Below are 27,420 nucleotides of genomic sequence, written 5' to 3' on the forward strand. Positions count from 1 at the left end.
TAAGCCAAAATTTATGGGACCACATACATTTAACTTCCCAATATTTTAAAGCAAATTGTCCAATAGATTCTCTTCACCTATTTCCTAGCTATTTGTTTACCATACAGAGACACATCCATTGGCCATGGACTGCACTTATTCCTGAAATATTTAAAGAGGGTGTGATGGAGTGGGGGATACCTGTGTGTGTGTGAGTGGCTCACAGAGGGTGTGGGTCTCCTGCTGAGGGTAACCTTGATGACCAGGTAACACCTTTGTACTGCAGACAAAGGAGGAGGTGGAGCCTGAGGGGTTTGAATTGGAACTGGGAGTTGGAAGCAGTTAGTCTGGGCTGAGGGAGAGAGAGACCAAGGAGGGGGCCAGGCCCCAGCTCTGGGGGCCCCTCGGGGCCTCCTCTCCCCAACATGGATTGGACTGGCTGTCTCTGCCTGCTGTACTGACTCCTCTGTACGATGCTGTGTCCTGTCGGCTAATAAACCTGCTGTTTTCCTGCTAAGTAAGAGACTCTCCTGCCTGCGGACAGGGTGCAGAGCTTGGGGGACCCCAAAACCCCATCACACTGGTGTCAGAAGTGGGATGTTCTGCACCCTGAGGATGGAGCATCCAGCAGTAAGTGACCGGGGCCCCGGAAGAAGTGGGGCCTGCGAGACCCAGGTGTGCTGAAGGGCAGTGAGGTGCAGTTCCCCAAGGCGGAGGGGCCTGCGGCCGAACCCAAGCAACTGCGGTTGTGGTCCTCGAGAGGGGGTGTCACACCCGAGGAGGGGTTACTCCTGGGAATCTGTTGGAGTCGGTCCCAGAAGGTGGAGGGGCCGAGAGCCCAACCCCCAGGAACAAGTGACCCCTGAGGAGACTGACGCTGAATGAGTCCTTCCCAAGACAGGGTGCTCATGGTCCCTGAAAGCGGGTGTCACACTGAAGAAGGGGTTCCGCTGGGAGTCTGTTGGAGTCGGTCCCAGAGGGCAGAGGGGCCTACGGCCTAACCCCGGGCAGCTTGTGACCCGCAAGGAGCCTGGCACACTGAAGGGATTCTTCCAGGAATCGTGGGGTGCAGAGGGCATCAGCCTGAGAGCCTGCAACCATGCTGAGCAACTCCACTGTGAAGTGGCAGCACCTGGAAACCGAATCAAGATTAAAGAAGCTGGACAAGGCAGCGTGGATGTGCAGTGGCAGAGGTGAGGGTTAAGGAAAATCCTGCAGAGGTGATCCCGGATCGGGGCAGGGAACCCTGGACTGCATGGAGTTCTGAACCGAGTGGCCTGCCGCAGCTCAAGGAGGGAAGGAGCGATTCCAACCCATCATCTACTAGTGGCCAAGACAGACCTGCAAAAAGTTTTCCAGGCCTGGGCCGAGGAAGGTGCCTGTGTGTCTGTGCAGGAAAGCAGCTGATACACTGGGAATGGCAAGTTGTCTGTGAGAGAAGCTGCTTCACCTTCTGTGTGTGTGTGGAGACCAGCCGGGGGCTGGGACAAAGGAGAGAGTGTCTCCCATTGTCTGTCTGTGTTGAACAGCAGCAGCAGCCTGGGGAGAGAGCAGAGCCTGCGTTTGGAAAAGGTGCCAATGAGGAAACTAGCCCATTGTCTGAGGAAGATTCCTCAGCCTAGGGTGGCTGGAGAAGGAACCACCAGGAAAGAGCATTCCAGGTGTGTCTCTGAATCCAGCCATGGGGGCTGGAGCAGAGGGAATGGCTCTGGGATGGGCAGTGGTATCCCTGCTAAGGACACTGGTCCTTGGTGCAAGAAAAGTGCTTCTGCTTCTGGGGAAGTGAATCCTTTGCCTGAGCCTGTGGGGGCTCGAGATGGAGCCAAGATCCCAGAGCTGGATCTGAGGGCAGCTGAAGCCCAGATAGGAAGTGGGCCTACCTCTATGTCTCTCAGGGGGGATGATGCTTTAACTTGGTCTAATCCAGTTGGTATCATCAGGGAATCCCAGAGACCAGACGATTCTGGTACTTGTTCTTTGCCTGATGCTGAGGTGTTATTGGGAGGGGGTGAGAGGACTCTGTCCTACCAGAGTCATCCTCTCGCCAGGACACAAGAACAGACGGGCAATGGAGTTATGCTGACTGATGAAATAAAGGAGCTGGTAGCAGAAGGGAGGAAAGGGATCCTAACCTTCTGTCCGGTGGTACTGGCTGTCTGCCTGGAGGGGGATTACGTGGGAATCTGCCAAATGGGCCAGAAGTGATCCTGGGCGTAGGTGAAACCCAGGAGCTGGTTGTGGCTCAAGGGAGCAGTGCCCCTGTGGAGGCAGACAGGGGTGAGTTGTTGTTTTGGGGAAGCTCTTAAGGAAGAAAATGTCCCTGAAACTTTTCCTGACCCGTCTGTGGGGACTGCAGAAAATGGGAGTGAGGTGAAGGAGAGTGAACAGGAAAGGTGCATGTCTGTAAGAGCCAGAGCAGCCCTTTGCCTGGGGAGAAGTTTGTTTCAGCTCCTGATGGCCAGGACCTGCCTGAGTATGAAACCACTGGCTGTGCTCTGGAAGGGTCCAAAGCAGGCAGTGTAAAAGTTTCTCAGGAATTGGAAGTTGGTGCAAGTAAAGTAAAAACTATCAGGGAATGTGAGCAGCCCTGTGAGAACCAAATAAAACAGCTGCACAGTCAGTCTCTGTAGGATGCAGGAGAGCGCCAGCAATTCCCCATCTCCAGATGGTGGAAACACTTATATTCTTATACTGGACTCCACTTCTAATTCCATGGGGAGGCAGTAATTGGAGGTGGAAGGACAAAGGAGCTTTGGGCCTGGTGGGCCAGTAAGGGATAAACGGGGATTCCTTCATGTGGATTCTGCGTCTGGGACTCACAAAACAACTCTCAGAAAGCAGTTTGGTTTGCAAATTTCCAGACTGGCTGGGAGGGGGCCGTCTCCCTGAGATCATCAATGGCCCAGCTCTTGTTAGAAGGGAGGGCACAGCCAGAGAGATCAAATTTCCACCCCAGGGGGCAAGAGAGAAGATTAGAACTTGATGGTGCTAAGAAAGGCCTCAGCCATTTATCCCCAAAATACCGGATTCTCAAGGATGTTGCACAAAGGTTGTGGTCTACCAAAGAGCAACGTAAATGTGCAGTTGCAATGGGTTTGTTCTGTTACTCACGCTGACTGCTGTAACCAAGGGGTGCTGCTACCAAAAGCTGTAAAACTGTACCATGTACTGAATGTTTGGAAAGAGCCATTTAACATGATAACATTAATGTAGAAGCATGAGTTGTATGTTGAAGGAGTCTGTAACTCTGAAATGTCACCATTGTTCCCTGTAACTAGTCTTGCAACCTCTCACATGAGGAGGAACATTCCAAACCTATTGTGTGGCATGGAAGGGGAAACTGAGGCACACAACCATTTTGGTGGTCTGGCTAAATGCCAAGGGTGGAAGCATTTGTACCTTCCTTTACTGGATTGTAACTGAATTCCAAACATTGGCTGGAGCAGCTGTATGGGCTGGTGGTCAGACAGGGCAGGACCCAGACCACAAAAGACCTGTTTGATCTGTTGGTGCTGCAGCATCTGTATGGGCTCTGCCCGCCTGACTTGAGAACGTGGCTGACGGACTGGGGCCGAAGCAGGGAGACCAACCAACCCAAGGGAACTAAAGGGACTTGCCCGGCTGCATCACATGAAAAGGGCCAAGACCAAGCTCCTGACTTGGAGCCTCCCCCAGCAGGACTATGACGTGGAGGTGGTGCACATCAAGGGGAGAACAGAGGGTACAGCCAATGCCCTGTCACAAGGGGAGAGCCCCGAACTTCCCCAGGTCACCAGTTGAGTGACCCCGCTCAGTTCAGTCTGGAAGGGGGGAAAGATGTGATGGAGTGGGGGATACCTGTGTGTGTGTGAGTGGCTCACAGAGGGTGTGGGTCTCCTGCTGAGGGTAACCTTGATGACCAGGTAACACCTTTGTACTGCAGACAAAGGAGGAGGTGGAGCCTGAGGGGTTTGAATTGGAACTGGGAGTTGGAAGCAGTTAGTCTGGGCTGAGGGAGAGAGAGACCAAGGAGGGGGCCAGGCCCCAGCTCTGGGGGCCCCTCGGGGCCTCCTCTCCCCAACATGGATTGGACTGGCTGTCTCTGCCTGCTGTACTGACTCCTCTGTACGATGCTGTGTCCTGTCGGCTAATAAACCTGCTGTTTTCCTGCTAAGTAAGAGACTCTCCTGCCTGCGGACAGGGTGCAGAGCTTGGGGGACCCCAGAACCCCATCACAGAGGGGCGTAGTGCTTTGCCCAGCAACAGAGGGATATCTTAGTATACAAGAGATTGTTCCCAAACCCAACACCAAACACCCCTCCCTGCCACACAAAATATATCAGGAAGGGAAAGGGGGGAATAATCTGAATTTTGACCCAGATCTCATTTTGAAGGGTTGAGGCCATGTGCACGAACAGAGAAAACCCGGAGAAGGTGATAATGGACAGGTCCTATTTGCCCTGAGTCCTGTGGCACCTTAGAGACTAACAGATTTTTTGGATCCTAAGCTTTCATGAGCAAAGACCCACTTTGTCAGATGCACGACAAAGTGTGTCTTTGCCCAAGAAAGCGGATGCTCCACAAAAAATCTATTCATCTATAAGTATGTAACCCTTCTGCCGGAAGGAGTCGGCAGCAAGCAGGGCTGGGTTCAACATCTAGGGGTTCCTTTTCATCTATCTCAGATAGAACTGGCTCGAGCCCCCATGCAGTAGCCCGGGAAATTCACAAACCCCGGGCGCCTCGGAGAGGCAATGCTTCCCCACTCGCAAGCACAGAGTCTGAGTGTAGAAAAGAAACTTGTAATGAAAGAGGCAGAAAAGTCATATGGCATAATATTGGGAAAATACCACAGCCAGAGTTCATAACCAACCCTCAGGTATCTGTCCCAGCTCGAATGGATTGAGCAGTGTCCTTTGCCTCTGACGCTCACCAGTCCAATACTGGAAAGATCCAATTCACACACCCAAATTTTCTCTATACCCTCCTTCAAATGCCCCACTTACACCTCTGCCCAGTCTGTGCAGGCCTTGACATATCACCCTGATGCATCCCTCACTGAACCTGAGGCAATGCCACCTTTGTGCTGATCCTGCATTCCGCTTGCCCCTGCCAGCTGCCCCAGTGGCCTCCTACTGGTCGCTCCTGCGGGCCACCAGCCGGTCACACCTGCCAGCCGCTTCTCTCACCAGCTGCCTGTCTGCTGTCTCGTGGGTTTTGCTGTGGGTAAAAACCTGTGATTCCAGCTCTCAGTGATTTCAGCTCTGGGCCTTGCCACAGCATGTCAGTATCAACCAAGGTGGAGTCTCACAGAATAACTGTAGACCAATCTTTAGATCTACCTTTGAAGGGTTGGGGGGAGAACAAGTCAAACCAGTCTTAACAGCTGTATAGTCAAAAGGCTTCCAGCCAGCTGGTTCAACCACTATCCCTCCCCCCCTTTTTTTAACCTCACAGTGCTTAGATCACAGTTTCCCAAACGGGGGGGGGACATCCCCCTGGGGGGCATGAAGAAATTCCAGGGAGGCAACCCAGCCCTCCCATCAACCCCTCCCACCCAAAGAAAAACCAGCCTTTGCTTCAGGCTCCTAGCCCCTGCTATTTTACATGGGTGACCAGGCACAGCCACTAGAAAAAGCAAGCAGTCAGCCAAGACCCACATGGAGCTAGCTGCCTCCTGCAAAGGTGAGTGAGTATGGGTTGGGGAGGGTAGGGGAGGGGAAGGAGGGGAGGATGGGTTAGATGGAGGGGCTGGGGGGTGCCTGGCTTGGGGGAGGGGGATGGGGTGAGAGGGGGAGGCTGGTAGTGCCTGGCTTTGGGAGAGGGGAGGGTCTGAGGCTGGAGAGGTCACAGGTCTCGGCCAGTAGGCTTGCAGGGCTCATAAGGTTTGGGTGGCTGGCCCTGGCATCATGAGGCTCAGGCTGGTGGGTATGTGGGTGGCCCCCAGAAGCACAGGTCTCAGGGAGCTGGTGAATGGGTGGCTGGTCCCAGCAGTGTAGGGCCCTGGTGACTAGTGGGCAGGCGGCTGGTCCCAGCAATGGAGGGGCTCAGACTGAATTGAATTTTTTGTTAAAAGGGGGTTGGATGATGGTAAACAAGAGGTGGAGGGCATGAGGGTTTCATAAAAATCAAAAGGGGGGCACGATGCTGAAGTTTGGGAACCACTGGCTTAGGTGGAGGGAGCCCTGTGCAATCCATATCTTACACAGCAGTGATGACTGCCCTGTACCCACACAACAACTTCAAGCTTTGGTGAGACTGCACAATTCTCACACTGGGTGATAGCATAAATCGTGATTTTACAACACGCTGTTTACAACAGATGAAACTTCATTGCTTCACCTGCTCCCATTAGGCTTTGTTTACAAGGCATTACATATGCACACCTTTGCATTTTGATGCAAAGGATCTCTAAAGGACACATTCCCCAAATCCTTCAACAGTATTGAGCTCCTGCTGACACATTCCTTACAAGTAAGATGACCACATTGCCTGTGGCAAATAAGGAGATGGGGCGCGGGGGGGAGCGCTGTTGTCCTGTGTCAGATGCGGCGGTATGGGAATGGGAGCTCTGCAGCCTCCTGATGGGGAGCGGAGAATTGGAGTCCCACAACCTCCTGGTGGGGGTGTTGAGTAGAAGGGCTTTGCAGCCTTCCAGCGGGGGGGGGGGGGGGGGGGGGGGGGGGGGGGGGGACGACGACGGACGGACATGTCAGCTGCACCATGGCAGGGGTCCCTGGCAGCTGGGGAATGGGACAGCTGCTTCGCAAATGATTTTCGCTGCAGCCCTGAGGTGTGAGGTGCCGCGGAATGAGGCAGCAGGCCCATGGCAGAGCTCGCCGGCACCGGGGGCTGCCACTGTGGGGTGCCAGGGGATGGGGCAGCTTCCCCACAGAGGAGCTCCCCTGCAGCAGGAGCTGCTGCTCCATGGCACAGGGTGACAGGGAACAGGGCAGCCACCCTGCAGGAGCCCCCGGGTAGCAGGGGCTGTCGCCCACGCAGGGGGCGCTAGGGAACAGGAGCCCCACAAAATATTGGACAATTTGCACATTTTCTTCAAAAGGTCCGGACCCGTGTGGGAGAGCTCAAGTCAGGGCCCAGGGGAGGGAGCGAGGGTCACCCCATCCAAAGGAGCCACCGGCCTGCTGCTTGTGCTGGCGGACACAGGCCAACCCGGTCCCCTCCCCTCCCCTCTGCCGACTCGGTCTCTGCTGCCCCCTGCGGGAGAGGCCGGCGAGGCTAACCGCCCTCAGGAGCATCCGCCGAGGCCCAGACCCCGGGGGCCGCGCTTCCCCTCCCCCAGCGCCGGGAAGCGCCGCTTATGCGCCATGCAGAGCGCGGGGCAGCCGGGGAGGAGGAGGAGGCGGCGGCGGCATCTGGTGCGCCTCGGCGTCCCGGGTTCATTAGCAGTCTGGGCGCGCGGCGCGGCTCGGCTCCGGAGCAGCCACACAAAAGCTGCCGCGGCGGGGCGGCGAGGAGCGGCGCAGCCCCAGCCCCAGCCCAGGTCAGGGGGTGTGGTGCGAGGGGAGGTGGAGCCCGGCCCGGCCCGGCCCAGCCCTGGCGCTTTGCCCCCACAGAGGGGTCCGCGGCGGGAGGGGCCGGCTCGAGCAGGGCCCGGGCTCGGAGCGCGGCGGCAGGCACCCGCCCGCCGGGCGCGCCCTCGGGAGTCTGAGCTGGGCTGCGGCAGTGGCAGCCCCGGGGGCGTCCGCGGGGAGGCGGGAGACGCTACTCGCCAGCGCTGCTCTCCGGCCCCAGGGCCCTGCAGGGCGGGGAGGCTGCAAGCCCCGCCCCTGCCCCCGGGCGTCCCCGGCTGCCGCCTGGCAGCGCCTGTGAGCGGGGCGGGGGCGCGGCTGCTGCATGCCCGTGCCGAGCGCCTTGCCCGGGTGGGAGGCGGCTAACGGGCCATTGACTGCCATTGCCCCCTCCCCCAACCAACCGGCCAACCGCGTTTTAGCTCCAGCTCGCGGGGGGAAATTAAGCTCCTTGAAAGGGGGCCGCGCGGGTGGGGGGCGCAGAGCCTGCGCTGCCCGCGGCGAAACGCGGGGCTCCTCGCGGGGTGCGGGCCCGGCCGCCGCCAGCGCTCACCCCCGTCCTCTTGCGCGGGAGGAAATCGGCGAAGAGGAGCCCGCTTGGCAAGCGGCGCCGGCAGGACGAGTGTAATGTCCCTAGTCTGGCTTGTTGAACGGGTAGCAAGTGACGAGAGAAGGTCGATCCAGTGCTATGGGCTGGGAAGGTGACGGTGTTTGCAGGGCTTTGTCTGGCGCAGGGATGGGCGCAGAAGATGTTCTCTGGCTGGTACAGAGGAGCTCTTCTTTCTTCCTATTGTGCTCGCGCAGGGGCGGTAGGAAAGCTCGAATGCAGCTGCCTCCTTTCAGGCAGCTGGGAACTGGAAAGGGGAAGTGTTTTCAGTCTAGAAAGTTGCTGCTGCTGCCGGGATCGCCTTTTTCTCTGGCTGCAGCCTGTGCTGTAGCCTGGTTTTCTTGGTTTTGCGCCTCCATCCCCCTCTTACAGCTTCATATATGCAATATTTTAGAGTGTAACGCTCACAGTTTTTGCTGTGACCTAGCTAATATTTTGTGTGGAATGTGTTCGTTTGTACATGTGGACTGTTAATAAGTGGTGTGTGTATTTCATTGTCCGTACCTGGCTTTTGAAGCCTGTGTGCATAGCTGTATATAATCACACGTTGTCCATCTACAGTGCTGGAGAATTCAGAGTTAATTTATTTTAAGAGATTTGAATTGATGTTAATAGATTTGTTTTAAAACACAGAAGAGAAGCCCTCGTGTGATGTACCATCCCTTAGAATTTGTATTTGTTTCTAGTTTATCATGCCTCCAGTGTAGCAACTGAATTAGAGCTTTTGACCAACTTTTTTCCCCCTTGTTCATAATGAGGTCTAGAGGGAAAAGCTACTCAATTAAATTCTCCACTTCATTTTTCTTGGAGTAAACAGTGTGACAAATTATAATATGGATCTTTCCTCCCCCCTTTCTCTCTTGCGACAGCTTTACTATGACCAGATGAAGAATTTTTTGGTATTCCTGGAGGCTAGAGGGGGTCAGTCCTGTGTGTATAAAGTTGAATATTCAATAGGAGAGAACTGGCATGCTTTTGCCTTAACAACTGGCAGTCTGTGCTTTTTGATTTACAGAATTAGTTAGCTGAGTACCCTTCTGTTTGTGGTTATAAATGAGCAAGGACTTAAAAGGAGACATAAGAAAAACTTGCTGAATTCTATGTAATATAATCTTTATATAGGTATAATTTGTAGTTGCTTTCTGCTTTGACTTGAGATGATTTAAAAAGACCAACCATCTTAGCTTTATAAACAGGCTGTAGTACTTTGATTCTCAGTCATCCTAGCCTGTCAAGAGAGCCACAAAATATCACAGGAAATGATGCTGTTTTTGCAGGAGGGCTATTTTAGGCATTTACCGAGCCTCTTGATCAAAAATTCTTATTAGTTCTGCAAGCCAGGGGGAATATAAATGGAAAAAAGATAACAGCCTCAAGGCATCTTAATGTAAGTTAGATATCTGTAGTGTGCTGCATATTATGGCATGTAGTGATAAAATGGTAAAGGTATCTGCAAATATTTTGGTATTTTGTAGACCTCCATGTGAGACTGTAAGCTGTCCAGCAGTTGGGGCTATGATATGTGTGGATACTTGTCTGTATTTTGATTTGTCTGATTGTGGTCAACCATACAGAGAAGCTGTATTATGGAAATGAGTTGTCTTATGTGCTGAGGATATAATGGAAATCTCTGAACCTGACCCTTTTCAATGTGTCTGAGTTACACAGATCTCTTTTAGGAAGGTGAAGAGAATTACCGATGTTTCTCCAATTCCTTCCATCGTTTAACTTCATTTTATTGCTTTGGATAGATGGGGGGAAAGCAGCTGTCCTAACACTTTTTTGTTAGTACATCTGGTTTCTGTGAATGTCTTTCTCTCTTGTAGACCTGCTCTTCATAGTCTCTGGCTCCTTGAGAATTCTTAAACTTGCATTTTCTAATATATTGGCTCTTTTTCATTCTACTTTTAAACTAATGTTGCTGACTAGGGACAGCCTCATTCATGTCAAATGAAGTTAATCAGAGCCTTTCTCCCCTTCCTCACTTGCTGCCCTTGATCTTTAAAGACATTTAAAAATATTTTAGACCGTTGTCCCTTGAGACTTCTGGTTGTATGTACATTGAAATTCCAGACCAGTCCCTACTGAAGCAGTTTTTCCTGGCAGTCTTTCAGCAGTTGCTGCTTCCTAGCTGTAGGGTGGGTGCTGTGGATGAGAGGATTTAAATGATATCTGCGATGGGAAAGCTTCAAAACTGAGCTCTGCTTAAGGCAACAAAGTTTTTTTGAGCTGGAAAACAGCATCAAAATACACCAGGATTTTCCTTTTTATTTCATTCTGATTCTGAAGTGGAGCACAGATATCACAGACTCTCTACCCACTGTACTGAAGGAGGGCATGTGCCAAAAAGGGCTTTAACTTTCATTGCTGGGAATATGGCTATGGTTACTCACTCCCCAGTAGCATGTCCTAGAGCAAAGGTTCCCAGTATTGAAGGGGCTCCATGGAAAAAAAATGAAAGGTAAATAAAAATGATCCTAGAAAATAAGTTTTAAATAAATTGAAAAGTTGCAATCTATTATTTCTAAATTAAATATCCTCCACTAATGTTAACTGCAGTCTGAAAATCTATGTTATGGTTTTCTTTTTTATCTAATGAAGTGTACATAGCAGTAGATTTGGCTTTGATGGGGGTTCATGAACAGTTTGGAGGGTAATTGTGGGGTCTGTGAACAGTTAGGAGGGATGATTGTGGGGTCCTTACTAGTAAAAAGGCTGGGAATCACTACCCTAGAGGACTGTTCCTGCATGATTTGTGGTAGCTTATGTGGAGAAATGTAACATTAAGTTTTGTTTCTCTAAAGAAACCTAATGCGATGTTCTTGAAGTTTATGACCGAGCTGTGGTTGGTCAAGACTTAAAGTTCTAATAGACTTCTGGCACCTAACTTTCAGCTACCAGCACTTTATGCTGCCATGCAGGCGACAATGGCATCGCTAACTTTCTTTAATTTTGTAAGGCCTATTTTTCCTCATAAACCTTTCGTCCTTTCCCTTTCTTATGTATAGGGACTTAATTTAAACTACATGAAAAATTATGCAGGGATCAAGGGAGACAAATGCCATAGTAGGCAGATAAATGCCTCCAGAAATCAAGCTGTTTATCACCCAGTGAAGTAAATCTTTTCTTCTTCCTCCTCCATCTTTAGCTGAAGAAAAATGAAATATATTCTTAATTAAAATGCATAAACTACAGGGGACACTGGCCTTCATCATGTTCTCTAACCCATGTTGATGGACGCTGGGCCACTTTCACCAGATTGTAGGATTGAGACTTTTGTTTGAATTGTGTAGCTGTTGCATTAATAATATTCTTGTGGTACTTCAGCAAAAGTATTTTGCACTTGTGGGTCCTCTCATTCAAGAATTGTGATTTTATGAATACTTTGAAATAAATTAAACCTTGCAGCCCTGATGTGAGGAGTGGTAATGTTTCTTACAGATGGAGGAAACCAAGGGATGGATGAAATGACTGACTTGAATCCACACACTTAGTCACTGGAAGAGTTCGAAGTAAAATCCAAAATGCCTGGCTCCCAGACGGGGTTGCCAACTGCTGAAAATGATTTTATGGACAGTAGAGGAAAAAAATTAGAGACAACCAAACTTCTGAATGGACACATTCTTATGTAATACAATGATGGCTCACAAGGACAAAAGTGAACAACAGAGCAGCCCCTGTGGAGCTCCAGCCTTACTGGGAAACTGAGCTGGGCACCAGGCAGGGGTCTGGGGGTACAGGAGAGCCCACAACAAGCTGGGTGTTGGCCACGCATGCGGACATGCTCCTGGTCCTATTACTTCCTCTCCCTCCAGGCTCAAGCCATTCTCCTTCTGGGCCCTCCTTCCTCCCACAGAGAGGATATAGAGGAGCTGCTCACCCAACTGGGACTAGGAGTTTCCTCCAGTGACCACCCTAGTGTGACTTATGGATGGTGAGCCTGCGAGAGGCTCCTACACCCGGCTTGCTGTACCCCATCAGCTGCCTGGCCTCCGCAGCTGTGGGAAGCCTGGCAGAGGTGTGTGCCAGGTGCATGCCCCCCAAAAGCTGCTGCTGTGCTTATGCTAGTGATGCCACAGAAGAAGAGTTCAGAGGAAATGAAGAGTAGCCTCTGCCAAACACTAGCAGGTCAGAGGGAGTCCCTGTCAGGAGAATTCCTCTATGTACCTGCCCAGGGAATTGTAGATTACCTGAAGCAGCCCTAGGCGTAAAGAGGGAGGGACGCCTCCGCTCCACTGCAAAACTCTAGTTTTTTTTTACTGTATCTAAATGTTTTTAGGGACAGGGCCAATTTTAGCTTATTTTAATGAGCTATGTGAATTTAGTGATGGTTGGCAACCCTGCTACCAGGCCTACGTTCTCTATTTTAGACAATACTCCTACTCATGTGATGTGATTCTATTGCATTCATGGAACAATCTGGTAACCAAAGTAACAACTTTACATATGGATGGATGTTAGCAAAAAATATCTTATTATATATACAGTTAGTTTTATATTTCAAGTACAGAACTCAAATCCTTTTTAGGTTATGTTTTTATTTTAAAAATCATTATTCTGTTCTGTATCAAATTTAAAAAATTATCTTTATCCAAAAATATTTGTCTTTTGGTTGAAGAACCAAAATAGAAAATGTGTTTAGTCTTATGTATTCTTCATGCCTGGGGAGTACTCTCTAGCACTCAGCTTCTTCTGATAGCATGAGGGCCTTCCCTGAAGGATAACTGTGAAGATGGACATGGGAGTTAGGAAATGGAGGTTTGGGTAGCCTTGTCTGCATGTCTCAATATATTCTGATAAATGTCTTATGACTCTTTATCCAGATAAGTTTCTGGACGGTTAGCCAAACATCAACACTGCTGAAAATACTCCTACATCTCTCAGAATGTACCTGAGCCCCCATTTTTATGTGCAGAATTGTCCCAGGGATGCTCATTTTCCAGGGGTTGGCTGCTGTTCAGGATAATTTGTGTCTAGAAGGTTATCACTAAAAGAGCTGTGTGTTCATACTCTCAAGGTGCAGTGATTGTGAGCCATGCAGGAGATGTAACACCTTTATATTTAGTGCTTGTCTCAACTCCAACAAAAGTCTCTGCACATAAGCATGTGTTTCCACTGTATTTATTTAACTTAAGGGCCTCTTTCTTGTGCCTGATGTTATACTGTGGGAGATGCTTAAGGCACAGGGCAGTTCAGTGAGCATTGGCCATTGTCTTTCAATTAGAGTTAGGGGCCTACCTGCACTTCGTGCCTTTGAAAATCTCCCTCTTCCCCTCTCCCGCCTTTATTGTTCCCCATAATCAGTTTTGAATTTTGTGTATTCAAGTTGTGGTTGAGACTGTTCTACCTGAGCAATTGTGACTTATATCTACGCTGCACAGCTTTTAGGGACAGCAGGCAGAGTAAACGCTGTCTGCAGGAGAGGACTCTTCTGGACAAAGCATTGTTTACACTAGTGCTTGCCCCGGCAAAGCTTTTGGAAGGGTGGGTGCGAGGGGGGAGGTTAGGCACCTACAAACAACCTTTCTGCCACACACAATTGCTGGTATAGACAAAGCCTAATAAAATTCTTTGCCCTTTTATAGTGCCTTTTTTGTCCAAGGATCTTGCAGTCACTATAGGGACCTGACCCTGCAAACCTTTTTCTCTACACACTGGGCCTTGCCAGATCCAGTCCTATGGTATTTTTGTACTGATTTTAGTGAGAGCTTCTTTCCCATTGCCTTTTAGAAAGGTGTGAATCAACCTTTATGTAACCCGCTCGACTCAATATGGGGTTCGGTGAGTCTATATAGTTGCCACATCTGAAGGCTTCCCCCACCCTCCATCAAACAAGGGCTTAGGGCCAAGTTATAATGTTTAAGGAGTCCACCTAGGGATCATCTCAAGGGTGAAGAATCTCAGAATCAGTGAGCTTTGCCTAATTCTAGAGCAGAGGTCCCCAAATCAGTGAATCCCTGAAGAGACATCTGCCTTCTCTAGTGATGCAGACTCCTCACCCTGACACCACCCACCCTCCAGATATCCAGGACCTTTTGCGTACCCCGATGGACAACTCAAACAGTGACCAATCCGAGTGACGTCCAGCCATCATTGCTCATTCATTGTGTCAGTTTAACAGCAATCTTGTCCAAAACTAGAAGAGTTGATACAGGACAAATGAGAGAAAAAAAGGAGGTGCCTCTCTTTCTACAAGGGGAAAAACATGTTTGGATGAACCTTGATTGCATGGAGAAGTAATAGATGATGGTCCCCTGTGTTTTGAACTTGCCTGCTGACAAGCTGAGGACAGTAGGCACAGGAGATAGGAGAGACTGGCTTTCAGTCATAGTCAACAGCTTTGTGCTGTACCTGGCGACATCTGTTCTCACTGTAATAGAACTTTTGGTTCAAGGATCAGCCTTACCAGCCACCTGAGGATCCACAACTCCCATGGAACATGATCATACCTGGCAACAAGTGATTGCCATCATCATAGCTTCTGGGTGTCCTCATAGAAACAGAATAGCTATCAGAGAACAGGGTCAGAAGCTGGTGACCAAAAGGCAAAATATTATCCATCCTCCAATTCCAGCAGTTAAATTTGATGCCCTGAAGTAGAACGAAGGCTTCATTACTGACATGGTGTTGTGCAGGTGAATGCACACTTCCTCTCCAGAAGCATCTTACTGCCTTGAGCCCACTGGACCATCCTAATGACAAGGGATTCCTCAGAAGGAAACAATATGGTGGAATCTGTGAGTGCTGGAGTAGAAAATCTGTGCCAGCTTCAAGCATGGAACAGTTTTAGCTGAGAGTAATTAAAGAATAGAACTCCAGTTATGTATCTGTTGGCTCATGTTCGGCATGGTTAGGCTCTAAGATTTATTCTCGACTCCTGGTTAGTTAAGATGTACCAGTAATATCTTACACTTCAGAAGTGAATTTTGTTTACAAGGAAGGAGCTACTGCATCCTTAATGAGGCTACATACATTGACTCTTGTATCTTCCTGTGTGAGAAGTAAGGGAAAAATATTGTTTTCTGAAACGCTACAAAGAGGGACCCATCTGCTAGTTAAGGAAGCAAAAGTCAATCCAGAATTATGGAGCCTACAGTCCAAGGACTTCTAGTGGAGAGTAGGAGCCTGAGATGCTTAACTGTAAGCGAGCTTTTCTTCCAGAATCCAGCACTGAAATTATGATTTGAGGTTAATATGATTGTGCACTTTCTTCTGTGGCCAAAAGTGTGACTGTCTTTGTCTGTTACTAAAGTTCTCTGGGACACACATGCACATAAAAAAGCAGTAGTGAGGAGGTTAACCTGAGAATGTCACAGGAACAGGATGTGAGACCCATGATGTCTTGGGACAACCACCACTTAACTATGCCTCATTTACAGGAAGGACCTGTTCCCATGAAAAGTACTCTGCATCCTAGACTGGAAAAAAACTAAACCTAATTATGGTATTTGTAAGAGAGACTGTCGTCTGTTATAGGCACCACTAAGGTGAACGAGCCAATGCAGTTTTGCCTGTAGATAGTTAATTGACTAAGCATTTGGACCTCAGTTAATTAGGAGCGCCTGGGCCTAGTAAGGTGTATGAGGACTCAGTGAAAGAGCCCCAGAACACACACTCAAGCTTCTGAAGAGACAGATTTCTCAGGGGGTGCTGGCCATAGAGCTCACCAGAAAAGGGGACCTTGGAAAGGTGCTCCTGGATGGAGTAGCATGGGAAGGGTTATCAAAGGCCATGGCCAGGAGGGCCTGATAACAGTGAGAGAGACTGGTCACTGAGGAACCACATTCCACTCCAGAAAATAGCCGCAGCAGCTTGACCTTTGCCAGGGCTCTGAATCCACGTAAGGAATCCGTCCCCAGATGATGGCAGGAGAAGAACTTTGTGGAAACCTTGCACAACAAGTGGAACAAGCTGCAGGACGGAGGAACTTAATAGAGCTATATGACATCACATGGAAGCGAGGTGGGTCACGGCATACAGTAGATCAGCCAGTAGAGGATAAGAAGGGGCATGTGCTAATAAACCCAAGTGAGCAGCTCAGTAGCTGGAAGGAACACTTTGAAGAGCTACTAAACTGCCCTTCCCACGTGGAACCTCCAGTGTTGCCACCTGCAAATAAACCATTGCACATTAACAGCAACAGACCTATAAAAGAAGAAATCAGAAAAGCCATTGCCCATCTGAAAAGCACCTGGTCCAGAGCTCCCTCCAGAAGCAATCAGGGCAGGTAGTGAGACATCAGTCAACATAATGTATAATCTATTTGGGACGCTGAGGGGATCACACAAGACTGGAAGCATGGCTTGCTTATCAAGCTTCCAATGAGAGGCAGCCTGAAGGAATGCAAGAACTGGAGGGCCATCACATTACTGTCTATTCCAGAAAAGCGTCCAATAGGATTTTCTTGGAGAGAGCGAAGACAGAAATTGATAGACAGCTCAGGGAAGAACAGGCCGGTTTCTGAAGCAAGAGATCTTGTACTGACCAAAGAGCAACTATCAGAGTGATCATAGAAGAGTCGCTTGAGTGGAATTCCTCCATGTACATAACCTTCATAAACGTTGAAAAAGCCTTCAAAAGCGTTCATAGAGACACTTTATGGAAACTACTGCAACACCATGGCATCCCATCCAAAATGATTAACCTCATCCATTCAACCCTGGCATGTCAAGTTGTTCACAGTGGTGTCTCGACAGAATCCCTCAGCATACTCTCAGGAGCGTGAAAAGGGTGCCTGTTTTCACCTCTCCTGTTCTTGTCCACAATACTCCACTTGGAGTACAAGAGTTTAAGTCAAAGTGGAAATGCTGATAGTTCCAAAATGAGTCATATAAAGAGGAGTTCTTTGACTGCTTATTCCATATGCATGGTGTTCATGCTTTTTCCCCCACCAGAAGCTATTTTGGGGTTATATTGGTGCAGGATTTCTGGAGACCCTCTAGTAACAGGGAGGTCTGCACCTTGCAATAAAATGTTATCTGTTGCCATGGTGTCCAGCATACGAGCCACATATGGCTATCTCTGGCTGTTTGAGCATGGCTAGTTGGCTTGAACAACAAGTATATTTTTAGAATAATGTGGTTAGCTGGCTATAGCATATAGTGGCTACTGCTTCAGAAGTGGTGGGACACCACAGATTTCTTTGTTTGGCCTCCTATTGGGATTTTATAGTTAGTCATCGCCTTTCTGCCATTGTGCTCTATGGCGGCAATAATGTAAATGTTTTGAATGTGTTGTGCCTGAGATTTTCATATCCCCTTTCCAATGGATAGTTCTTCCTTTGTCCTATTGTTTACCAAAACCACATCACATTGTTATTCATGTGGACTTGTAAAATTAGGTGTCTGCATCAGATGAAGTATACACTTAAAATGTAATTAGTCTAGCACTTTAAACAGTTCCCCTGTACAGAAAAGCTAATTCAGATGTGACAACTGTAATCAAATATGGTTGTTGCTGCTTTGGAACAATGAAATATTCCACTGCGGACAGAATTGTTTACAAACAACCATATTAGCTAATATTATACTTACTATGACCCATTAACAGATCAAACACAGTTTCTAACTGTAACAGCAACGAAGGGTCCTGTGGCACCTTATAGACTAACAGAAAAGTTTTGAGCGTGAGCTTCCGTGAGCACAGACTCACTTCATCAGATGCTGGTCTTGAGTGGGGATGCTAAACCTTCTTCCTTCTATTTTGGTTCAAAATGTTTCAAATGCTGTTACAAGTAATAATGTAGACAGGGGTATAAAGGACAGTTCAGCAAATAGTATAAATATTTCCATTATAAACTGATCCACAATGGGTAGGAACTAAAAGGCTTATTCTGGAATCTGACTATGCAACATGATGTGTGTGTGGCTATAATTCCAGAACTGCTTCCCTGGATATTGATATTTACCCTTAAGATGTTTGAAAGCTTTCTAAAATGTAAATGTTATAGGAATACATCAAAGTATAAAATAACCTGAGAAACCATAAATTTTGCCATTAATCTGTTCATGTGGTATTGACCTCTGTGGTGCAGCAGATTCTTTTGTTTCTTTTAAATATGGAATAAATAAAGCAAGGGAAATATAGAAACCTAATTTTCTGTGTGCCACTGCAATAAAAGTGTGTATTAAAAGGATCATAAGAGAGGAATACAATGTATAGCTTCTGTTGCTGTTGGAAATGGATAGCTTTCGTACCTGTACAGGGCCCTCCATTTATCCTTCAGAGTCAGTGAATATATTGTGATACAGCATTGCAAAAGACAATCATAGCACAACAGTGTTTCTTTTTATAAAACCTAGGTCATGGAGGGTAGAGGCGCTGTGGTAGTTCTGCATTTTTAAAAAGAAAATATATTCCCTCCGTTCAAAACACTGTTAGCTGTAGATAAGGCTGGATTGCAGATAAAGGAGGTTTAAAAATAATTTTATCTCTGTGATACTCAGTGACAGTCTCTCAGTCTAGCTTTAATTATGCAGAATTACTTGACGTATTATGGCCCGAGAGATCTGAGCTTTGGCATATTGGATGATAAATAGGATGGAATTCTGTTGGTGACTGGAGATTTTCCAACCCATGCTGCAGCAGTGGTCAAAACAATAGAGAAGGGGAAAAATTATTTTTTTCAGTCCATACTATACTGTAAGGAATTACACAAGAATAGCCATATTTGCCATCTAGTTCAGTAGCTTTTCTTCCAGTTGTTGTCATGTGCTTCAGTGGGAATGAACAGAACAGGGCAATTATCTTGTGATCCATTGGTTGTCTAGTCCTGCCTTTGTCAGCCAGAGGCTAGGGGCATCCAGAGCATGTGGTTGCACCCTTGACCATTTTGGTAGCAGCCATTCCTGAACCTATCCTTCATGAGCTTACTTGATTCTTCACTGAGGTCCATTTTTAGTTTTGACCTCACAGGTGCATTTGTATGAGAGGGGTAGCTGAGTTAGTCTGAATCTTCAAAAACAGCAAGAAGTTCTGTGGCACCTTATAGACTAACCGATATTTTGGAGCATAAGCTTTCATGGACAAAGACCTTTTTGATCAGATGCATGAGTGGGGTTCCAGAGTAGGGCCTAAATTTATAGGGTCATGAAAAGGAGGGCATCCCACTCAAAAGGAGGGCCAGAGACAGGTGTATTTGCTTACCTGTCTGGCGCAAATGCCATTAGGATTGTCAGGAGTCTTTTGGCTCATTGCGGTTATTGGTGATTTGGTTCCTTTACAGAAAACTTGCCCTGACTGTGTAGGAAAATGTCTATTACTTGTCAGCCATATACATTTTAAATAAATTGTTTTATAATGAAAAATGTTTTTTTGTACTTGAGGAGGTAGGAGAAAATCTTACTTTGATCTGCTCTGAGATGGAAAGCACAATGTGGGGTTGTTCTTCCATTATCTTACCTTATCTTACCTTAGGGTGTGTATTTTGTTCATGGGTTATGGGTTTTTTAAACGATTTTGTAAATGCAAATAGATGTAGACTAGAAAAATGATCTCTTAAAACACATTTTGGTTGATTTGTTGCCTGGTCCACATCATAACTGGAGCCATTAGCTAACAGGTGATCTAATTAGAAATCATGATTTGAACAAAAAAAGCTATTCCGATTATTTTGCTCTGGGGAAAAATAGCTTCGCATTGGTTTTATTTCAGCATGAAATATATATGTTGGTTCATTAATTCTTTTGTACTGATATGCTAGATAATATGACCTAGCTCTTTTTGTGCTTTTCCTGGGTAAGTCTCAGAGCACTTTACCAAGGAACCACTATCCCCAGTTGATAGGTGTGAAGTGACTTGCTGAAGGTCATCTATCAGGCAAGTGGCAGAACTGGGGTTAGACTCCAGATCTCCTAAATCCCAGTCAAGTGTGCTGTCTGCTTAAATGTAAGTGGGGCTTTATTTTGGCTTTTCTAGTGAGCATCCCTTCTAATCGGAGAGTAATAGAATTAGCTGGCTAACTTTCCATCATACAAATTCCTTTTGTCAGTTCTGCACAAGTATATTCTATTGACTGAATAATTTGCTGGGCTTTTGGGCAAAACAGTGCATCTGCATGGGTTGCTATTAGGGGAAAACTGACCCATTTTTCTGTGTTACAATGCTGAAACTTTTCTGAGTGTGTCTTTGTACAAGCCTGTGTTCAGGTCTAAGAAACTGAGCAGTATAGACAATTTACTTAAGACAAGCCTTGTGTTATTTGGTGTTTTGCTTATTGTTCCAGCTACTGGAGTTGCATGAAAATGTGAGACTCTGTTTTCATTTCAGATTTTTAATTTTCTAGACCTACTTGTAGAAGAGATCTGGAAATTGCAAACCCTAAAGCAGTGGTGGGCAACACTGGGGATCCATCTGTGGCCTGCAGACCCACTGGCTGTCCCCCTACCCTCATGTATTGGGGCACTGAAGACTGCAACTTCCTGTGTCTCCTGCTTCCCTCTTAGCACTTTTGGAGGTGCTGTGACACTCCTGATTTGCACTCTGTTCCCACTCTTCCTCCCTCCCAGAGCTGGAATGCTGTGAGTCAGCTGTTTGCTTCCTTCTGCTCTGGGAAGGAGAGGGAGGAGCATGCAAGTGCAAGACTCTGGTGCCCAGGTGTGCAAGAAGGTGTGGGGGAGAGCAGGCAGCCAGGGGGTCCATGAGCTGCACGTGGGACCCAGGTGGGCTGTGGGTTGTTGTGCCCCACTGAGGTGAAGGAGGGCCTCTCATGCAACCCCCTATTTGTGGTTGCCCATCCCTGCCCTAAAGGCTTGAACATGAGAAGACAAATGAGATATCCCCAAACTATTTTTTCTTTCTTTCTCTCTTTCTCAGTGCTTTTTTACCCACAGCTGCCCTCTGGCAAGCTGGCAGCCACCCTCTTCTCCAGGACTGCATCCCAGTCTTCCTAATAGTGAACGATGCGCCCTGAGTCGAACATGATGACCAGCAGCAGCGAAGCTTAGAAGTGACTTTTACATTGCGTGAAACTTACAATTTTATTCATATAATCACTTTGAGTTTTAGAGGACACGGTTGCTTTAAATCTTTTTCTTGGGGCGTGGGGCGTGCAGGTTTTCCAGAAGAAGGAAGTGCTGTTGGGGCAGGGATAAAAGGGAGGCAGAGAGAGGGGAGAGCAACAGAGAAGGGCAGTGGCAAGCAGGCCCTCGCAGAGTGAAGCAGTCGCGAATCTGCGTGGAGTCTAAGACAGAGTGGCTGATCTGGGTTCACCCTAGGACAGGAACCAGGAGAAGCCCTGTGCCAAGGAGGAATGGCACAACAAGGACAAACTGGAACTGGACGTTGGATCTCTGCTGTCCAGAGCCGTATGGATCCCTGAGTAGAGGGGCTGGTGATTTTGGCGTCAGGCATACGTGTGGACTTGCAGAGGATGACAGAAGAGGACATCAGACGGTTTTGGTGGGGGAAGATTATTGATGCCAAAGGCGACAAGGAACACTCAAGCTTCATCACTGGACTGGAACTTTGCCCAGGAGTTCTGAAGACCATGTGTAGCTAGACAGCTCAGTGTCTGCCCTTCAGACTGTGGTAGCACTGGGCCTGTGGGTCCTTGTGTTGTACATAACCTTATTTTACTGCTCTTCCCCCATTTCCAAGGGATGAAAGGAGAAAAAACATTTTCTTTTCCATATATTTAATTAACTCTTTTTTTCTCTGTGTGTGTGTGTGCGCGCGCGTACATGCACCCGTGCCCACACACGTATTCATTCTGGGAGCTTTGGAACAGACAGACAGCTGTCCTTAGGGTTCAACAAATCAGGATGACAGCTGGGGACCCTGCAGGCTGGCAGGATTGCTGGGAATGGTCAGCACTGGAAGTGACCTATTTGTCACTTGTGCCTCATGCCTCCCTAGGGAGTGCCCTGGGAATAAGTGCCACTGGGGTGGAAAGGACTCTGCTGTGTTCCTGCTCATGCCTTTTCTTGGCCAGAGCTGCAGAACAGACTCAACCTTGGCTACCAGGATGCTGACGTTACATACGTATATTGCAAATACCAACAATACCATGCGCCAAGCCAGCACAGCATAAATCTTAAATGTGCACCAAATTGTGCATTATTCATATTTATTACAATAAAGCCAAGGGACTGGCCAAGAATGGGGCTTCACTGTGCTAGGCACTGGACAAAAGCAGAGTGGTAGATAATTATACCCCCAAAACCTTAGTCTTGCCCCCTACTTTGTGTCTGTCGTATGATAACCCATTTATCCTATAAACAGCTGTCATAGCTTGTCCAACCTAATATAATCTACCATTGTCATATCAGCTATGGCATTGTACTTTTCCCTATTTTTTTGTCCTGAAAGACAACATGAACATGTTCTTTTCATTTTGACTTGGAGGGCTGCTGAATTCAGGTCTAAACCTTTGTCTGCTCTAGACACAGAAGTTGCCCATCAATATGCAGTTTTAGCTATGCCAATTGCATAGTTAAAATCGATTTATCCGCAGTCAACTTCCATGTCTGTCCACATGGTGGAAGGTCGATGGGAGCATTTCTCCCTTTGACCTTCCTTATTCCTCGCCTCCTGCTAGGAGCACAGAGGTTGACATCGATCCCTGAGAGCATCATTTTGTGCATGTGCAAAATGAAACCCTGGAAGATCAACCCTGTGTGGGTCAATCTTTTGCTGTAGTGTGGCTCTAGCCTAAGATTCCAAAGGTGTGTGAACCTCCATTTGAAAATGTTAAGGCATCTGTGAAATAAGACAGGTTGAAAATCACTGACATAGTACTTTGAATAGGGTGTATATTTAGATGTTGGCCAGCTGGTAGTTCTCTCATTAAAAATGTTAGCACCTACCATTTTCAGGGGGATACAACATGGTATGTCAGAAGCATACAAGTTAAAACATAAATCTGTCTTCCAAAATTTAGAGCTCACTACTTCACAGGTGTGCCAGGCTCTTGGGCAGAAAATCATATGCCTCATAAGAGGTGTAAAGCCATCTGGCCATTTGTTTATACCTTTTTCGAGTTCTACAAGCTGGACATCCAGTTAATGTCTGAGATTGCATTCGGTGGATGGCTGCACCTTGCTGTAGTGTCCCAATTACTGTTAAGAAAGGGTTTCCTGCTTTCATATCTGTATGTAATATTTCATAGGTGTATTAATCATGTTTGTTATGCATGCTCTTTTGCCTTTTTTTTTTGAGTTAATGTGTGAGTCTGAAGTATATTTAATTTTTTTTGCCACCTTTTATGCAAGTATGGCTGAAGAATTAGCAGAACAGGATATGGAAGTTCTTTCTCTACAGTCTCTTGTAATATACTGCAGAAAACCTGAATTCAAACAATCTACAACATCCTAAAATTTCACCTAATGTTAATTAAGGGTCAGAGATACCACCCCCAGATTATAGTACCTAAGGCAGGATTGGAGAACCTCATTTGGGTCGGGAGTCGCTGATCCACAGAAAAATCTGTTGGAACCACACATACTCTCTCTCTCTGACCTGGCCCCCAAATGGGGAGAAAAAAACACCTCACAGATGTACCCCTCCAACTGAGAAGCAGAAAAACAACCTTTCACCTCACTCCCCTCGAGCTCCACCCCACAGTCAAAGGGGACTGGGGCAAGTAGATTTTTGTGGGCCCTCTATGCTCTGGGGTGGGGTGAAAAATGTTTATACGAGTGCATGGGAGGGGGCTGTCAGGGAACAGTCTGGGATGAGGATGTGGGGTCTAGGCAGGAGATAGGGTGCAGGAGTGTGCTGGGAATGGGGTGTGAAGTAGGAGGCAGGAGCAGGCCTGGGGAGGAGATAGGGTATAGGCAGGAGGGGGTTGCAGGAGCAGACTGTAGGTGCGGAGTCTCGGTGGGATGCTGGCGCCTACTTGGCGCAGCTCCCAGCGGGGTATAGCTGTCTTCTCACAGCTCTGTGTGCTGCAGGGAAGTGCTCCATACAGGCACACACCCTGCCACTCCCATTGGTTGCAGTTCGGCCAATGGGAGTGACGTGGAGCAGTGCCTGCGCAGAGTGCTTCCCTGTAGCGCACAGAGCTGCTTCTTTGATCCAGCCCCAGTGTGACTTGATCGGGCCTGTGAGGCTTAGGGGTTACCGCCTCACCCCTATCCCTGCAGCGGGGAGCTGGCGGTGGTGCTCCATCCACAGTGCCCACCCCCCACGTGGCAAGAGAGAGAGAGTGTGTGTGTGTGTGTGTGCGCGTGCGCACGAGAGAGAGAGAGAGAGAGAGAGGGTGTGGGGGGAGCCCTGAACCTTATAGGCCAGATCAAGGCAAGCTGAGGTTGGATCTGGCCCACAGGCTGCACGTTCTCCACCGTTGTCTCAGGCACTGAGCCATGACCAGAATGCTGTTCCAGATTGCGTTGATTAGTGTGATGGAAATGTACATTCCAAATTGTATGGACAGATTTAATTTACAGCTACCCAAAATTAATTTTACTGGGGTCCATCGTGGTTCTTGTCCCTGCAGGTAATGAAGAGCTGCCAGATGGAAGACAGTTGGCCGCTCTGTTCCTCTCCCTTTGTTTGTTTAGTTAAATTATTTTGTACTGAAGATGAGGGAGGGATACGTTTTGTAAATTCACTGTTGGGTTTCACTGATACAGGTTTAAGGGGATTATTTCTGCAGTTAGGATTTAGTATCTGCCAACATGCTGCTCATGTGCTTGATATCGCAAGGGACCAGTTCTTTTATTTGCAATTTATAAATCCTCATCTTCAGACACGCAGCTTTTCACAGAGACCTGAATGTTTGAAACATCCTTCAATTACCGTATGCGTAATGCTAGGAATTTTATGTCAAATGGACTACAATGGTGTTCAGACAACCACCTTTATGTGCATTTTATAGATTATAGCCCCAATTTCTTTTTTCAGTTTTCTAGTTAAATAGAATAGCCAAAGCTACCCCAGTGGTTTGGCAAGAAATCACCTTGGGTCTGTCCTTCACGTTGGATGTGATTATGGAGTGCTGTTTTTTATTCCTTTGGTTGACCAATGTGTGCATTTGGATTTTCAATGTACTTGGAGTTGAGGTACTGTAGTAGTGGCTGTAGAATAAAGGGTGGGTGATACACAGGTGCTTGGTCTTCATAGAATTTATAGTTCTAAATGACGAATTGCTGTTAGTCTTATTGTATAATGAGCCCTCAAACTCTAATACAAGGGTGTGCAAAGTGGGGCAGGTACGACATTTTGTAAGGGGGTGCAGCATGATCGGCTTCCCCCAGCCCTCTACATCCTTCCCTGCGGCCTCTGCCACTGCCATCTCCAAGGGAACATCCCCCCCACCCCTCCCACCGCTGGGCCAATCAGAATGTGCAGAGGCCCTGAGCCAGGTGGCAGGGACAGCCATCATGTTCCCAGCTCACTAGGCATTGCGTTTGCAGGTGTAAGGCCTTCCAGTGTGCTCTGATATAGTAGCGTAGACGTGGGCACCCTGTAGGCTGCACACCACATATGGGTGTTCTATGTGGCCCTTGAGACCTTTTGTTTACTGTTGCACACACGCAGGGTGACCAGATTCTGCAGATCTCTGTCCATGTAGATTTCTTTTTTCTCCTGGTATTAGTAAAGTGACACACGTGTAAAGAAACTGGGGCGGGGGGGGGGGGTAAGTGGCTTCTGATTGCACACAACATTTAATGTAAGAGCTGTGTGCTCCCTCTGCATCCAATAAAAGCCTTGCTTTGGTTCAGTTAGGACATCCTGCAAATTCTACCCTAGCAGGCAAGGGTATTTAGCAAAGCTACCATATCCTGAGAGATCATCTTGGTTACGACAATTTTGTTGCTCGCTGAGATGGAGAGCCACTCAGGAAGTCCACTCACTAGCCTAGGTTACCCAGGGCTGTATTAGTGGCTTTATTCCTTGCAGTCTAGTTTTAACCATCAGATGATATGCCATTTCTCTTAGGAGAATATTCCTCAGTGTTCAAAGATGTAAGAACTGGCATTTACACCTTAATTGTTTTTTCTTTCCCAGGAGTATCACCTACTCAGCTACTACTTATCCGATTTTACTGGAGTTGGAATTGCTGGGTCCAGGGAGGAGCTTTCTAAGACTTCTCATCCAGTAAGTGATAACCTTCATGTCATGCCTGAACCATTAAAACGCCAAGAGTAGAAGATGAACTCTATACTTGAATAGTAACAGAGAAGTAGTCATGTTAGAGAGTCTCATGTGTGAAATGCCCTTTCTGATTTAAGCAAATATTTGTTTTTTGGAGAGATGTCACAGTTCCTTTGTAGTTAAATCTTTATTTTATTTAAACTCCACTGCAGTGCTCAGATTCCAGGATGGGAAATAGAAACTGTTAAGACAGAGATGTTGTGAATAGTGATATCTTCTTAGAAATTTGAAAACAGTGCTTGTGTTTTTGTCCTCTTTTATTTGGCAAGTACTGTAATATTCTGTGTTTCACGTGCTGATAAGGTGCTCTAGTTTGTTGCTAAACCTTGACTTGAGTTAGTTTGTAGTCAAATGACCAGGTTTCTTGGGTTGATCGTTCTGAGCTCTGTTGCTATGGATCACCAATAATGTAATCCAGGAATGTCACACAATCCTAGTTTTTATAAGACCACGGTGTCCTGTGGTTTTGCTGTGTGGTTTTCTTCATGTTGTGAATAGGTGATGAGTGCTGCAGTTTCCCTTTTTCAAGCTGAATGTTACCTCCCTTGCTATTAAATCAGGCTATAATGTATGTAATAACCTGCAACATATTAGAATTTCAAAGCACGTAGACCCTTTTTTTTTTTTGGTAATCCTCCAAGAATATCAATATTTTATGGTCCTGCCTCTTATGTGCCATTGCCGTGCTGTGTCTATTTTGCATGATCCTGGAAGGCTGTGACCATGGAGGATATTACTTCTGCATGTGAATTCCAGGATGAGGACAGCAGGCATGCAGCTGATTGTTGCTCCTTGGCTGCAGTGGAGCTGACCTTTTGCACCATGTCCACAAGTTCCCATTTTGCAAGGAGACAGGGAGGCCTGGAAGCAGGGCCAGTCACTAATGTCAGCTTATGTTTGGGTGTTTACGTCTCAGTGCTGTCTGCCAAATGTGCAATCAGGAAATATCTTCGGTTTTAGGGTAGGATGTCTCGCTGAATTCACCTGTCTAGAATTGCTCAGTTTTGTTCATAATCTGAAATCTTGGAGCTTTTTCGTAAGGCATCTTGCCCTGCGTAAAGGCTACCCTCAAGGCATTATAGAGCTCACACAGTGGCAGCTGCTGGGGACGGACACAAAGGGGGCACTTCCTGCCCTCCACTCTACCCCAGGCCCTGCTCTACCTCACCCTCCATATCCTCTCCCCAGCCTCCCTCTCCAAGAGACGTGACCCAGGTGAGGAATGGG

General features: G+C 47.5%; 1 protein-coding gene across 1 annotated transcript in view; it reads left to right on the top strand.

The window, feature by feature from the left end:
- Positions 1–8,072: 8,072 nt before the first annotated feature.
- Positions 8,073–27,420, top strand: part of APBA2 (amyloid beta precursor protein binding family A member 2) — a 220,024-nt gene continuing 200,676 nt past the window's right edge. The window contains exons 1-2 of the mRNA XM_075006553.1: positions 8,073–8,114; positions 26,047–26,136. The gene's annotated coding sequence lies outside the window, so the exon portion shown is untranslated. The remainder of the gene's footprint in view (positions 8,115–26,046; positions 26,137–27,420) is intronic.

This window comes from Carettochelys insculpta, chromosome 12 (genome assembly GCF_033958435.1).
Source record: "Carettochelys insculpta isolate YL-2023 chromosome 12, ASM3395843v1, whole genome shotgun sequence".
In the NCBI taxonomy this organism is placed as follows: domain Eukaryota; kingdom Metazoa; phylum Chordata; order Testudines; family Carettochelyidae; genus Carettochelys; species Carettochelys insculpta.